Source organism: Coturnix japonica, chromosome 2, assembly GCF_001577835.2.
Source record: "Coturnix japonica isolate 7356 chromosome 2, Coturnix japonica 2.1, whole genome shotgun sequence".
Lineage (NCBI taxonomy): Eukaryota > Metazoa > Chordata > Aves > Galliformes > Phasianidae > Coturnix > Coturnix japonica.
This window is the reverse complement of record NC_029517.1, coordinates 45,631,800-45,643,903: the sequence shown is the minus strand read 5'-3', so window position 1 is coordinate 45,643,903 and position 12,104 is coordinate 45,631,800. Positions and strand designations below refer to the sequence as shown.

General features: G+C 42.4%; 1 protein-coding gene across 2 annotated transcripts in view; it reads left to right on the top strand.

Moving 5' to 3' along the window:
* Positions 1 to 12,104, top strand: part of LOC107309443 (poly(rC)-binding protein 3-like) — a 456,594-nt gene that overhangs the window by 319,703 nt on the left and 124,787 nt on the right. The window contains exon 1 of one of the 2 annotated variants that reach the window (XM_015854257.2): positions 3,545 to 3,591. The exons of the other annotated variant lie outside the window; for it this stretch is intronic. The gene's annotated coding sequence lies outside the window, so the exon portion shown is untranslated. Of the gene's footprint in view, positions 1 to 3,544; positions 3,592 to 12,104 lie in introns of those variants that run through there. 2 annotated transcript variants of the gene reach the window in all.

Sequence of the window (12,104 nt, the reverse complement as noted above, 5' to 3'; positions counted from 1 at the left end):
TTCATGAACCCCATAATTAGTTCCCCTTCCTAGCTCTAAGCAGTAATTAAATCTGTCACTTCTGCTCTGCTGATTCATTTATTTAGCTATTTAATTGCTCAGCTGAATACATCTTTATCTCCGGAACTGCAATATTTTATTCAGACAAAGAAATAGCATAATCCATTATTATTTTATTTTTTTTTTCCTAAGAGCAGGGACATGTAGAAGAAAAGAACACTAATACCAGATGATTTGGTGGTGTTGTCAGTTTTCACTTATCAAACAAAACTGCGTTTAAGGGAAAACTTCAACCACTGCTTGAGGTTAGCTTCCCATATATACATTTGTTTCCCCGGGAAATTATGTCAAATGCTGGGAATCAGTCTATTTGATCTATATTTCCATTTTCATCAGTTAACTTGAAGCACTTCAGGGAAAGTGGTCACAATCTTCTATAAAACCAGTATTCTCATCTTGACCTAACGGCGGAATATTTTATAAACATTTAAAGTTTGTTAATATCTCCTAAATTATCTGCAAACTAAATGATCTCCTAAATTATCTGTAAACTAAGTGACTCGTCTTCAAATACAGAATTTTGATTTACAAAGAAACAGCTTTTTTTAACGCTTACAAGCTTAACAAGCACTGAATACATCTCTGTAAGGCGTATTTTCATGCATGCAGTTTTCTCTTGTTCTCTTCCTCCTAAAGGGGGAGGTTACAAAATTCCCTTGCTGATTTTTACCAATAGGTTGGAAGAATTGATGTAGTAAAGCAGCCTCCTCTGGAAAAAGCACAAGAACCATGTGAGTACAGATCAAGTCAAACAGGGCTTTTTGTTATGGCAAGGAAATATTGTGAGTTTTGTAAACTTCGGTGTTCCCTTTTCTCTGAATTCTGTAATGATAGTTGATCCAGGAAGCAGAAGACACAAAAACCACCAAAGACTCGGTGTCTTTTATTTATATTATAATATTTTAGTTCATTTCTGGCATCAGCAGCTCAGTTTTGCCAGTTTATTCACCTGCCTAACTGGCTAGAGTTTTGTATTATGTACACAATCTTGCATTTCACTCCATTCGTGACTTATTTTTGCTGTCTTTTCCCTCAGTTGCAGCTATACCTATGTTTACATCATAAGTCATCTTTTTTCCCAAGTATGTTTGTTATTCTAGAAACAACTTTCTGCTTTCCTGGAAGGGGTTTTCTTGTGGTTCACAAGGATATTTTTACCTTTGGTGAAGATCCAGTTCATGTATTTGCAATACAAAGCATGCCCATAGTGTCCCAGCAGAGACCCCCACCTTGGCTCCACTGGAAGTGAAAGCAGGCCCCTACATGAAGATCAGCCATCAGAATGGGAAATGGGCAGGAATTATTAGCAATATATTGCGACGCCTTTCAAATACAGCTGCACATCTCGTGATACCTCTGGCTGCTTAGCTATGCAGGCTTCCCCCTGCCTTCACCACATCAGGGGTCTCTGCTTCACTCACCCCACATGCATGGCCCTGTTCTCAGCAAGAGCTTTGTCAGCCTGTGGGCTGGTGGCCACGGCCCGACAATGCTCAGTCAGTATTGTCTGTGTAGTGTTATTGTTCTGCATCTGTGCACTCTGGCTGACTGAAAGCTCTTTGTTAAAAGAAAGAATATTTCTCTCCCAGCTAAAACTAGGAAGTCTGGAAATCTTGTGGGCAGTTTTGTTCATACTGTGCCTGTGACTGCGATTCTCAGGCGTTTCGCATGAGCTTCACTTACATATTATGTCTTTTAAATGCATTTCTTCAACTGTTGTCTGCTAAACATGCGTTCTTTGTTATGTAGGACATATACTTAAATTCAGGGAGTTAGTAAAGCAGCAAAAACTATCTCTGGACATCCTTTGAGGATAAGAGTGCTTTGAGGATAAGCCTGTATGTGAATGGGTTTAGTGTGAAAAAGCAGTGCTCAGTGTGGCAGGACAAACAAGTAAGATCAGAGGAGGGCACGGGAATGGAACAGAGAAAATAACGTTTATTTGTAGTGAAAGAGAAATTTATTACTGAGCTGGTGGAAAGTGAACACAGGAAACGGGGATAATTTCAGATGGCTTTCATCTCAGTTAAAAGAGAACATGAGGTTAGCCATATTAGCAACAGGATTAACTACTTTTACATAGACGTGTACGTAAACATTGGGATACAAGATCTAGAGGGACATCTGGGAATGTCTGTGAGGGAGAGAAGGGGACACTGACCATCAGCTTCCCCTGCGATTAACTTAGATGTTCTCATCCTGCCACCAACAGGCTAGTAATTACTATCTCAAAGGCGCTGTTGAGTTTACAGGCAGTCAAACAGGATGAAAACAACGTACTGTTGCTGCCTTACCCTCCCTGTGCAGGAGCAAGCAGCATCCAGCTGCTCACACAGCAGGAACAAGGACACTGCAAAGTGTTGCACAAGCTCTAGGTCCCGGATCTACTTGGGGAGACATTCTACTAGATCAAAGATAGATCAGAACACGCACAATTTTCATGTGTGTTCTTAAATGTGGTTTGCGATTAGTTTTCAGCTCTAGCTCATTACATAGTAGGAAAGTTCAGGCCGGATTTTATCATCACTTGCAGTGCTGGAATATGCTGGTGTAAAACACATCTAAATCAAACCAGATGCAAGCCCCCACTTTTGATACAAATCATAGAACGGCTTGGACTGGAAGGGACCTTAAAGATCAAATGCACCCGAGGCTGTACTTCATTAATGTAGTGATATATTTATTGACATATTGAAAACTTATTGCTAATGCTTTAATTAGGAGTAGCCATTGCTTGTGCTATTTGTTTGATGTAATATATCTGTGGGGCTGAAAGCTACCCCGGACAGCTCTGGTCACTTTGCTGGGTTATATAAGATGCACAGAGCTGGGTACCTATAAATATTAGCATGCAGCTGTCACAAAAGGATTGTGAGCGGGCTGCTGGGGACCTGGAAAGCATAATAACTTGGCACCCAGGAACGTACAACTCTGATAACATATTGCAAGGTTACGTGTTGGGGGAGAGGGTAGGAAGGTGGTGGTCGCTTTTTCTCTTTGTCTTTTTTTTTTTTTTTTTTAATTATTTATTTTTTCCTTCGGGTATAGGTCGAATCTTTACAATTTTTTTTTATCACATTAGGATGTGACATTCCCGGCCTTGACAGTGCTTTTGTTTGGATATTTATAGCAGCTTCTGGTCATTGTCGAGGCAAAGGAGATTGCCCCTGCCTCTGGCCCTGTTTCTTAAGCAGATTTTGGGCAGAAGCTCCTCTCATGTGGCACTAATTGAAATGATTGGTGGAGGGGGTGTTGTGAGCGCACTGTGCCTGACTCGGGCTTATCTGCCAAAGGCTGCTAAGCCAGGGTAGGCAGGGAGCGGGGGGGGGGGGAAGAAAAACGAAAAAAAGAAAAAAAAAAAAAAAAAAAAAAAAAAGAGAGAAAAAAAAAAAAAGAGAGAGAGAAAAGAGCGGAGAGGAAGGAAAAAAACGGGCTTTGCTTCGCTCTGGTCGTGCTGCCGCGCCGCCATCCTGTCGTCCAAGCCCAGGGCTCGAGACGGGCGGAGGGACGGCGCTCGCTGCCGCTCCGCAGGTCGGTACCGCCGGGCCGCGGGCGCTGGGCTCTGTGTCGGAACCGCACTGGGCTGTTGCGTGTTGTTTCGTGCTGTTGCGTTGCGTTCCTGGGTGCGGGTCTGTGTGGTGCGGCCGGCTCTGGGCTCTCGGCGGTCGGGTGAAGTCGTCGAGAGATTTGGAGTGGCAAGTTGGGAGCGATTTTGGGTGGAGATGGGGATCGTCCGGGCAAGTGAGGCGCGCTGAAATATGTTTTAGGGACTGTCGGCTGGAAAGCGCACGCTTCCCTTGGGTGAGTAACTCCGCCGGAGCCGGCAGCTTGCGGGTTTAAAGGAGATGGGATCTGCCGGAGGTTTGTCCCCCCTACTTTTAACCACGGCCCCTCTCCCCCTGATTAAACGGTTCCCTAATAAGTTTTAGTGCCGAAATCGGGAAGGGGTGTGAGGGATTAGCGAGGCAGGGGCTACGAAGTTTCTGTCGTCTCCCATAAAGCAGCGATGCTGTCTGCAAGCAACATAGAGCTGCGTTGTTTTCCTCACGTTTTTGGAGGTTGTTAGCCGGGGAGGTTGGCATCTTTCACTTTAGCCGCTAATATTTCTCGAGGCTTTTTGGAGTTGGTGTTTTTTTAACAGCCCGAGCCAACAGCTGCATCGTAGTTCTGTGTGCTGTGCAACAGGGAGAAAAGAAGTGAAACTTCAGAGTGTGATGCTTAAAGGAAACTTATGAATTGGATGCTGGCTTTATGGTAATTGGCAATGAGAAGGACTGTAAGACTCCGTGCCTCTGATTGTTAGTAATATCAAAGCACGCAGGAGCCTTGTTAGTTCGTGTGCCGAAACTATATTTTCAGTTTCTTTAATACATCTGGCTAGGGCGTCGTATTAAACAGAAAGCGGTTATGTTTAACGTGCGAATTCTGTTATTTGTGTTTCTGATAACCTCTGCTAGGCCTACTTGGAAAATAAAGTCAGGTTCAGATAACGTGTTAACTGAACACTTAGCAGGTCTCGCGTAGATTAAACAGCAAAATCCAGCCATAGCTGGATAGCGTGCATGTTGACTTCCAAGTGTTAGAATTTTGACATGAGATGTACACATACCATCCCATCTAACTGTAGATCTTGGGCTTATTCTTTCCTTTGTATGATGTTTTGGAAATGGAAAAATAGTAATAAGTGGACTTGAGGAGCTGGTAATCCACATGTCTGCTGCTTATCCCTAACGAGGCCTGTAGTACACAGCTCCTTCCTATCGCTGTGGAACACTGACAGTGGGATCCAGGAATCATCCATACTAAAGTTATGAAGGGCTCAAGAAATATGCAGATAAAATAGAAAATATGAGGCTTAGCCACTCACAAAGCCTTTGATAAACACATCGTGTCTACTGTTCTACTTGCTTTATTCAAAGAGTATTCAGATATGTGATATTATCACATGCTTCTTACTCCATACCTTCTTAATATATGCTCGGGTAAAGAAAAATGTTTATTTTCTTCACAATCTGAAATAGTTGTGGTTTTTGTTGCAGGTGGGATTTTTTCCTTGACAAAATAATTCATTTTTTATGTCTCTCCTCTCTACCCGTGCTGCAGAAATAAGCCTTGAAGCACGTAATGTTTGTTTTACGCTTTGTTTTCCATTCCTTACCACTCTTGGTCTCCATTTGATGCCATTTTGAACATTTTTATAATACTCAAGTCAGTTGCTGTTACTTGGTCCAAAGGCCACATTTAAACACGTCTGTAGAGTGTGCGGTGTGATAGTGCATGGCAATGTGAACGTATTCATTTTGTTCTTACGTGGCACAAAACATTTCTGTTGTTAGTTTGGAGAAGCTAGAAGCATGATAAATACTCCATTAGCTGTATCAGTAAGAAATACGTTAACGTGAGTGCATGGTCAGTTAAAAAATGTTTTTATTTGAAAGCCTTCTCGTGGCAGACATGGTTCCAATAATCTTAATGTGTAACCTGTGGTGCGTATCTCCCATGCTAGATCAGGTTTGCTCTTAGGTCCTTTGTGAATACTGTTTTTATTCAGGGTAACTGAATTTCCAGGGGAAGTCCAGGCTCCTTGTTTCTCTTCAGCCCTCACAGCCTCTGAGTTCAGCAGGATTTTGCCAGGAGGGCTTGTGGTGTACAGAACAGGCATTTTAGCATTTTAGGATACAATCCTTCTTGTCAGAAATTGCTTTTGGTATTGTAGGGCACTGAGGTCTGACAGTAGTGTGAATTGTGCCTATTAAAACTGTATGTCAAACCCGAAGACTGCTGTGTGTGTTGGATACCAAGAAGCAAATTAGAGTAGCCACCTCCGATTACCGAAAGACAGTGGGCAGCTTTGGAAAGCAGTTAGGGGAGTATCATGTCATTTGTACCTGAAGCAGCATGCCACAGAGCAATCAGAGAGTAAAAGACTGTTCTAGCCCAAGTGTGGAGGTTTGCACACCTTTGTGGGTTCTCTGTGCTAAGAGAAATGAAAGGAAATCATGGAAGCATAGAGTGGCCTGGGTTGTAAAGGACCATAATGAACATGTAGTTTCAATCCCCCCCCCCCCTTCGCTATGTACAGGGTCGCCAACAACTAGACCAGGCTGCCCAGAGCCACATCCAGCCTGGCCTTGAATGCCTCCAGGGATGGGGCATCCACAGCCTCCTTGGGCAACCTCTTCCAGTGCATCACCACCCTCTGAATGCCAGTGGAAGGCTGATGGAATCACAACAAACCCCAAACACTAAGCAAAGAGCTGCGTGCTCTGGCAGCGTACAGCAACCCAGGCTACTGACAAACAAACCCTCCTAGTGCCTTCCCCAAACTTTGGGCAGTAATATTAAGGCAACCCCTGTGGCTGGTTCAGGAGTATGCAGGGGAATGGAGCAGATCTTGCCTTTCTGCTGGCAGGGCTGTGCAGGGTCAGCTGCGATGGCACCATGCTGTGGGGCTGTGCCCGTGGGGAAGAAATGTGAAGGAGGAATCTGATACTAGCTAATTGCTGGGAGGGCAGGTGCTGAGCAAACAAGTGTGCGTTGATGAGGCTTTGAGGGAGCAGGAGGCATTAGCAGAGGTTGAGTTTTGATAGAGCAAGGAATGTGGGTGGGTGTGTGAACCCAGAAGCCAGAGGTCTTGAGTTTTGCTACTGTGGATGCTTTTGCAGCTGGGTGGATAGGATGAATTGGGTATATGAAAGATGTCTAGCTTTAGGGACCTCTCTTCATTTCAGGGGAGTCACGATGGGAAGTGAGCTTGGGGTTGCTCAAGAGCTGAGGAAAGGCTTGGCAGTGGAGTAGGAGCAAAATTCAGGGGTGGAGGAAGGCTGTGACAGCAAGGAGGTAAGGGGATTCAGAGTAAGCTTCATCCAGTTCTGTCATGTATGTGATATCAGTGAGGTAAATTAGCACAATTTAGAGCAAAACTGTAAGGGATGGGAACTCTAAATGAATCTACAGCACTAAGACTGATTATTCCTGCTGTTAGTGCTTCACAAAGATTTTCATTTAATGGGGTTTCTGTCTTCTGACGTCTATAATAACGTCATGAGTGCAGATTGTGAAATGGGAAGAAATTTATTTTCATAGAATTTCAGAGATCGTTTCTCTTTAAAAGAGACCTTCTCACACTTTCAGTTAACAAATGTAATTCATTGCATTCATTTGCTAAGCAACAGACTCACTTTGTTGCCTGTGGAGCACAAAAGCAAGGGAGGTTTTGACACAAGAAGCAAAGCTTATGTAAAGTTCATGAACAGCAGCAGAAAGAGTGAATGATGATTTCTCTCTGTTTTGTGCCTTACATTAAAATATTTTAAGGTTGGATACTTTTCTCTGCTGGCTGCCATCAGTAATAGAAGTATCAACAGGAGAAAAATGGGTCGCTTGGGTTTTAGCATTAAGTAGCAAATCCAAGGCCAATAGGATTTAGCTGAGATGGTAAGGTTTATTCAGTGCATTTAGTTAATGAAGTTGAGAGGAAAAAAAAAAGTCTGTCTGGGGGATGAAGAAGGGGATAGCTTTGCCTCCTGCCACCAGGTGCATCCTGCAGTGACTCCTTCTGATTGATAGGCACTCCAAGAGACAAGAAAGAGCTGAGTGAAAGGAGGTTTTAATTAAAGAACACCTGCTCAATGCCAGCTCTTTTGGATTAAAATTGAGCAGGAAATCTTTGGACTAGACATCCATCTAGTCTTAAGGGTGTACATTTTTTATTATGAAGCAGCATCAATAGCTTAGGGGAAGGGGGGATGACGGTATGTCCAAATACCCACACAGCAGTTGCAAAGCAGTGACAATGCTCACTAAGTTCAGTCATATGTGAAACCTTGTCAGTAGCTAATGTTTATCAATCAGGCACAGAAACTAAGTTCAGGTCAACTAATTCTCATCTGAATTGTATGCCAGGATTTCTTGCAGGAAGTCCCACAGTCTCAGCAGCACAGGTGGCCTCTTGCTGCACTAACATGTGATCTAAGATTTTTGTGTGCTCTGCCAGGGGCTGGCATGTTGGGTACATGCTAGCAGTTCAGTGTCCAGGGTTGCTTTTAGAGTCTCAAAGACCTTCAGCTGAGAGACCAATTTAAAGAAGGCGGATAATATTGAAATTTGCCTTTATTTTAAAGACAAAATAATATCTACGTAACACTCAAAACAACATGAAACAATCCTTTTTCCAAGAGGGTTAATGTAGGCTTTCTTTTTTTTCAGTTGCATTCCTCTATAGGCCAGACTCCCACTCAGATCAGACCTCATTGTTCCTGAATATGTAGTGGTCAGTTAGAGTCTGATGAACTTTCTTATTCCACCCACCCCTTCAAAGATCTGTGCTTGCTGTCATAGCTGGGAGCTCTTGAACGGCAGCTAAGATCACTGAGATTCAGTCTAGTGACCTCAGTAGTCTTCTGCGTGGGATGTGGGCAGTGATGGCAGGATTTGATTGTAACAATCTGGAATGCAGAAGCAGCAGGCTAACAAAATGGGTAAAAAGATTCCATGTAGCAGTTGTACCAGCCTAACCAATAGCATGGATAGCCTATGGCTTAGCACAAGTGTGTGTGAAGGGCAGTGAAGCAGTTCCGAGAAGGAACTCTGCTGCCCGGGAAGGAAAGAATACATTTGGATATAAAGAGCTTAGAGCAGTGCCCGTTATTTTTTTTGATGGTTCATTACCTTAAAATTGTTGTCTGTTGTTTTTCTCATTAGTGGGCAGTAAAGCACCTGTTTGGCATTTGAGCCTGATATAAACTAATAAAAAGATAGAATGTGAGCTTTGAACACCAGAAGTTGTCTTTTCTGTGATTCCATTCAATTAAGGGAACTGCGTGCGTACCTCTAAGATCTCCTTAGCATGGCATGGCTGTGTGCCAGAATCTAGCCAGAAGTGCTTACAGGGATTTTTAGCATCTGCTTTGTAACATTGAACACCTTTTAGAAACAGCAGCAGAGATATCAAGCGGAAAAGCTGTAAAAATGTTGGGAGCAGAAGCAAGCTTTTACATGGTCAGTAATTACTTCATAGCACGGGATTAAATGCTGGAAATCCCTGAGCTGTCTGTTGGAGTTTTGTTTGTGTAGCGGTAAGAATCAGGTCTGGTTTCTCAGCTCCTTTTGGTTCAGAGATATTTGAGTACCTGGGTTTCCATCTGATAGCAGGAGACATGAGAAGTTCCACCCCTGGATTTCTCTGGGAAGAACGAGGGCCCCAGGCAGGCACCATGAGACCACATATTTCATTTCCCCCTCCCTCCTTTCCCCATCAGCATTCGTACTGTACAAACAGATCCCTGGTAGGTAATGGAAAGACTGTCACTGTTAATTAAGGATTGTGAGCATCCTGTGATATCTACCATGGGCTGGGCAGGAAAAACAGCATAAAAATTAGAAAAGCTCTCAAATCCTGCTTGTATTGAAGTTTAATGTTACTTCAGTGTAAGTAACGTCTGATACGTCTGAAGCTGACCTTGTGTTTTAGAATACTTCTGAAATATTTGAATTCTCTGTTTGCACGATTGATAAATCTCTGTGAAATAAAGCCTCCTGCATAAGCCATGGTGGTGGAGCAATCTGAAGCTCTTCTTGTGACCAATGAGAGCACCTCCCTGAGCAGCCTCCCATACTGACAGAATCGCATCTGTGCTTGGGGGCCTCTCTTGTGTCTGTTGTGCCAGGGGTGACTCTTCCGCCCACACTTTGCTGTTACCTTCTATGATGAGGGGTGTGAGGCTAGTCTGTGTTCTTCACCTAATATCTGGTTATGCGTGGCTATCTTCTTTAATTTTTTATCAGATATCACTGAAGTGTCCTGTTGAAAGATGCCTGTTGTTTCCCTTCTTATGTTAGCCATGCTCATACTTCCCTATTGCTCTCTACAAAATGTGCTGACTGAATGAACTGTTTGCTCTTTAAAAATAAAAAAAATAATAATAAAGAGAACATTCAGGAAAAATGTAGTCTCTAAAGTTTTCGCTGTAATTCTGCTGCTCACGTTGAGCAAAATCCTGATGGTTTCATTCAGCTGAACGCTGAGGGTTGGCTGAAATACATGAGTCCTGAAGGAATCATTCTACATGGAAGGTAAAATGAAGACCAAAGGTGCATGTATCCCTCATGTGCACTGTGAATGCTTGTCTAAAGATAATAGCCATGCTTTGACTATACCCTTAAGTGCCATAGTAAGTTTTTGCAGTAAGTTGCATCTGCCAGTGATCAGTTATATTTTAAGGCATGTTCTCTGAATGCTTTATTCAGTGTTAGAAGTCTTACTGTTTTGATGGATGACATATTTTTGCATGTTGGCCTGTTTAGTCACAGATCTGTGGCTAACCTGTATGTCATTGAGAGCCTGAGTGCAAATTAAGCTGTTGTCATATGCTCTGTCATCACATAACATCTGATAACAGAGTATCTGACCTCTCCGGGTAGCTAGTTAGCGTTTATGAGACACTTCACTGATCTTTCAAAAAGCTTGCTTTAAGATGCTGCGGATCTTGTGAATGCAAGAATTCTGTGAATTGTGTGAATGCATTATAATGTAGTTGGGTAGTTTTGTCATATTTTCTTCCAGGTCTCTTGGTCTTTGGTTTCAATGAAGTGGTGATAAAATGCAGAGTTAAGGCCATTTAGACAATCGTTTGTAGTAATTTTTTAGTACCGGTTTTCTTGTTAAGAAGGCAGTCATAACTTTAACAAACAATTAACTTTTGGAGGGTTTTATTTATTTATATGGTTGCTTTGCCAGGCAAATACACAAACATCACTTGTGATGGATTATTTTATCTATGCAGAGTTTGTTGCTGGCTGTTTTCTTGACCCCAGACCTGGTGGCACATGATCACTGATACAGGATTTGGAGCCTGGGCTTTGCGTTGTCATCCCTAGATATCATTTTAGGGTTCTCTGTTTGCTGGGGCCTGCTTACATCTAATCCTTTTCATTATCTAAAAGGAAATCTTACAGCTCTGTGACCTTTTCTTTCTGGTTGTACCTCCCATTAAGAATCAACTCTTATTTTCCTTTGAGTAGATGTGTGGAAGTATTGTGAAGTTGAAAATAAAGCCCAAGCATAGATTTACAAAGAAAGTATCAAAGACAACCTTTCTACCATGCTTTTATTACATTGGATCATTTGCAGATGGATGCACTTTTAGTTGGCTCCAGGAGTAAAGGGCCCATATATATTTAAACCTTTCTAAAGTATCTTGAATTCCCTTAGGAGCAATGCATTAAAGTGCCAATGAAAATGGAGTTTTCTTTGACCTTGTGACCTTCCTGCTTTCCCATCAGTAGATAGGAAAGATTCAAAATCCAGTGAATATTATTGGCAGTCAATAGACTTAAAAGCAGCAGATACATACATTCGTGCACACTGGAAGATAAACAATAAAATAAGTAGAATTGGGGTTGACCGTGGTTTGTAATGATGTGTCACCTTCATTTTCTCTCTGTATGCCTCATTTTTAATTAAAAATTCTTAAAAAAACTGATGCTGTCAATGAGAATGAAGCTGAGTAGCATGGGAAAGAAAAGTATTTCTAAGGAATATCCTCAGAGTACTGACAGGACTGACCTAAAAGAATTTGTGCTTTCATCTTTGTTTTCTCAGAAAATTCTGGCAAACAGAATGGTGGTGGATGCCCCATCCCTGGAGGCATTCAAGGATGGATGTGCCTCTGGGCAGCCTGTTCTGGTGAATGGCCACCCTGCACATAGCAGGGAGTTGAAACTTGATGATCACTGTGGTCCTTTCCAACCCAGGCCAGTCTATGATTCTATGAACAAGCCTGTTTTGGAAAATAGTAACCCAAACAGTTTCATTTCTGTGTATTTCAGTGTTGGTCCTTCGGTTTCCTTGAGAGTAGAGACTGTGTGGGGCTTGACAGAATGGAGTGGAAATCCACAGAATAAAAGTAGTATTAATCTGCAAATATGTCTATAGCTGAGAGCAAATTTTTTCCACATCATCGCAGATTCAGACTAGTGATTACTTGAAGCATCTTCTCTGTTGCAAACTGTATTTCAAGGGATTATTAGTCAAAATTTGAAAA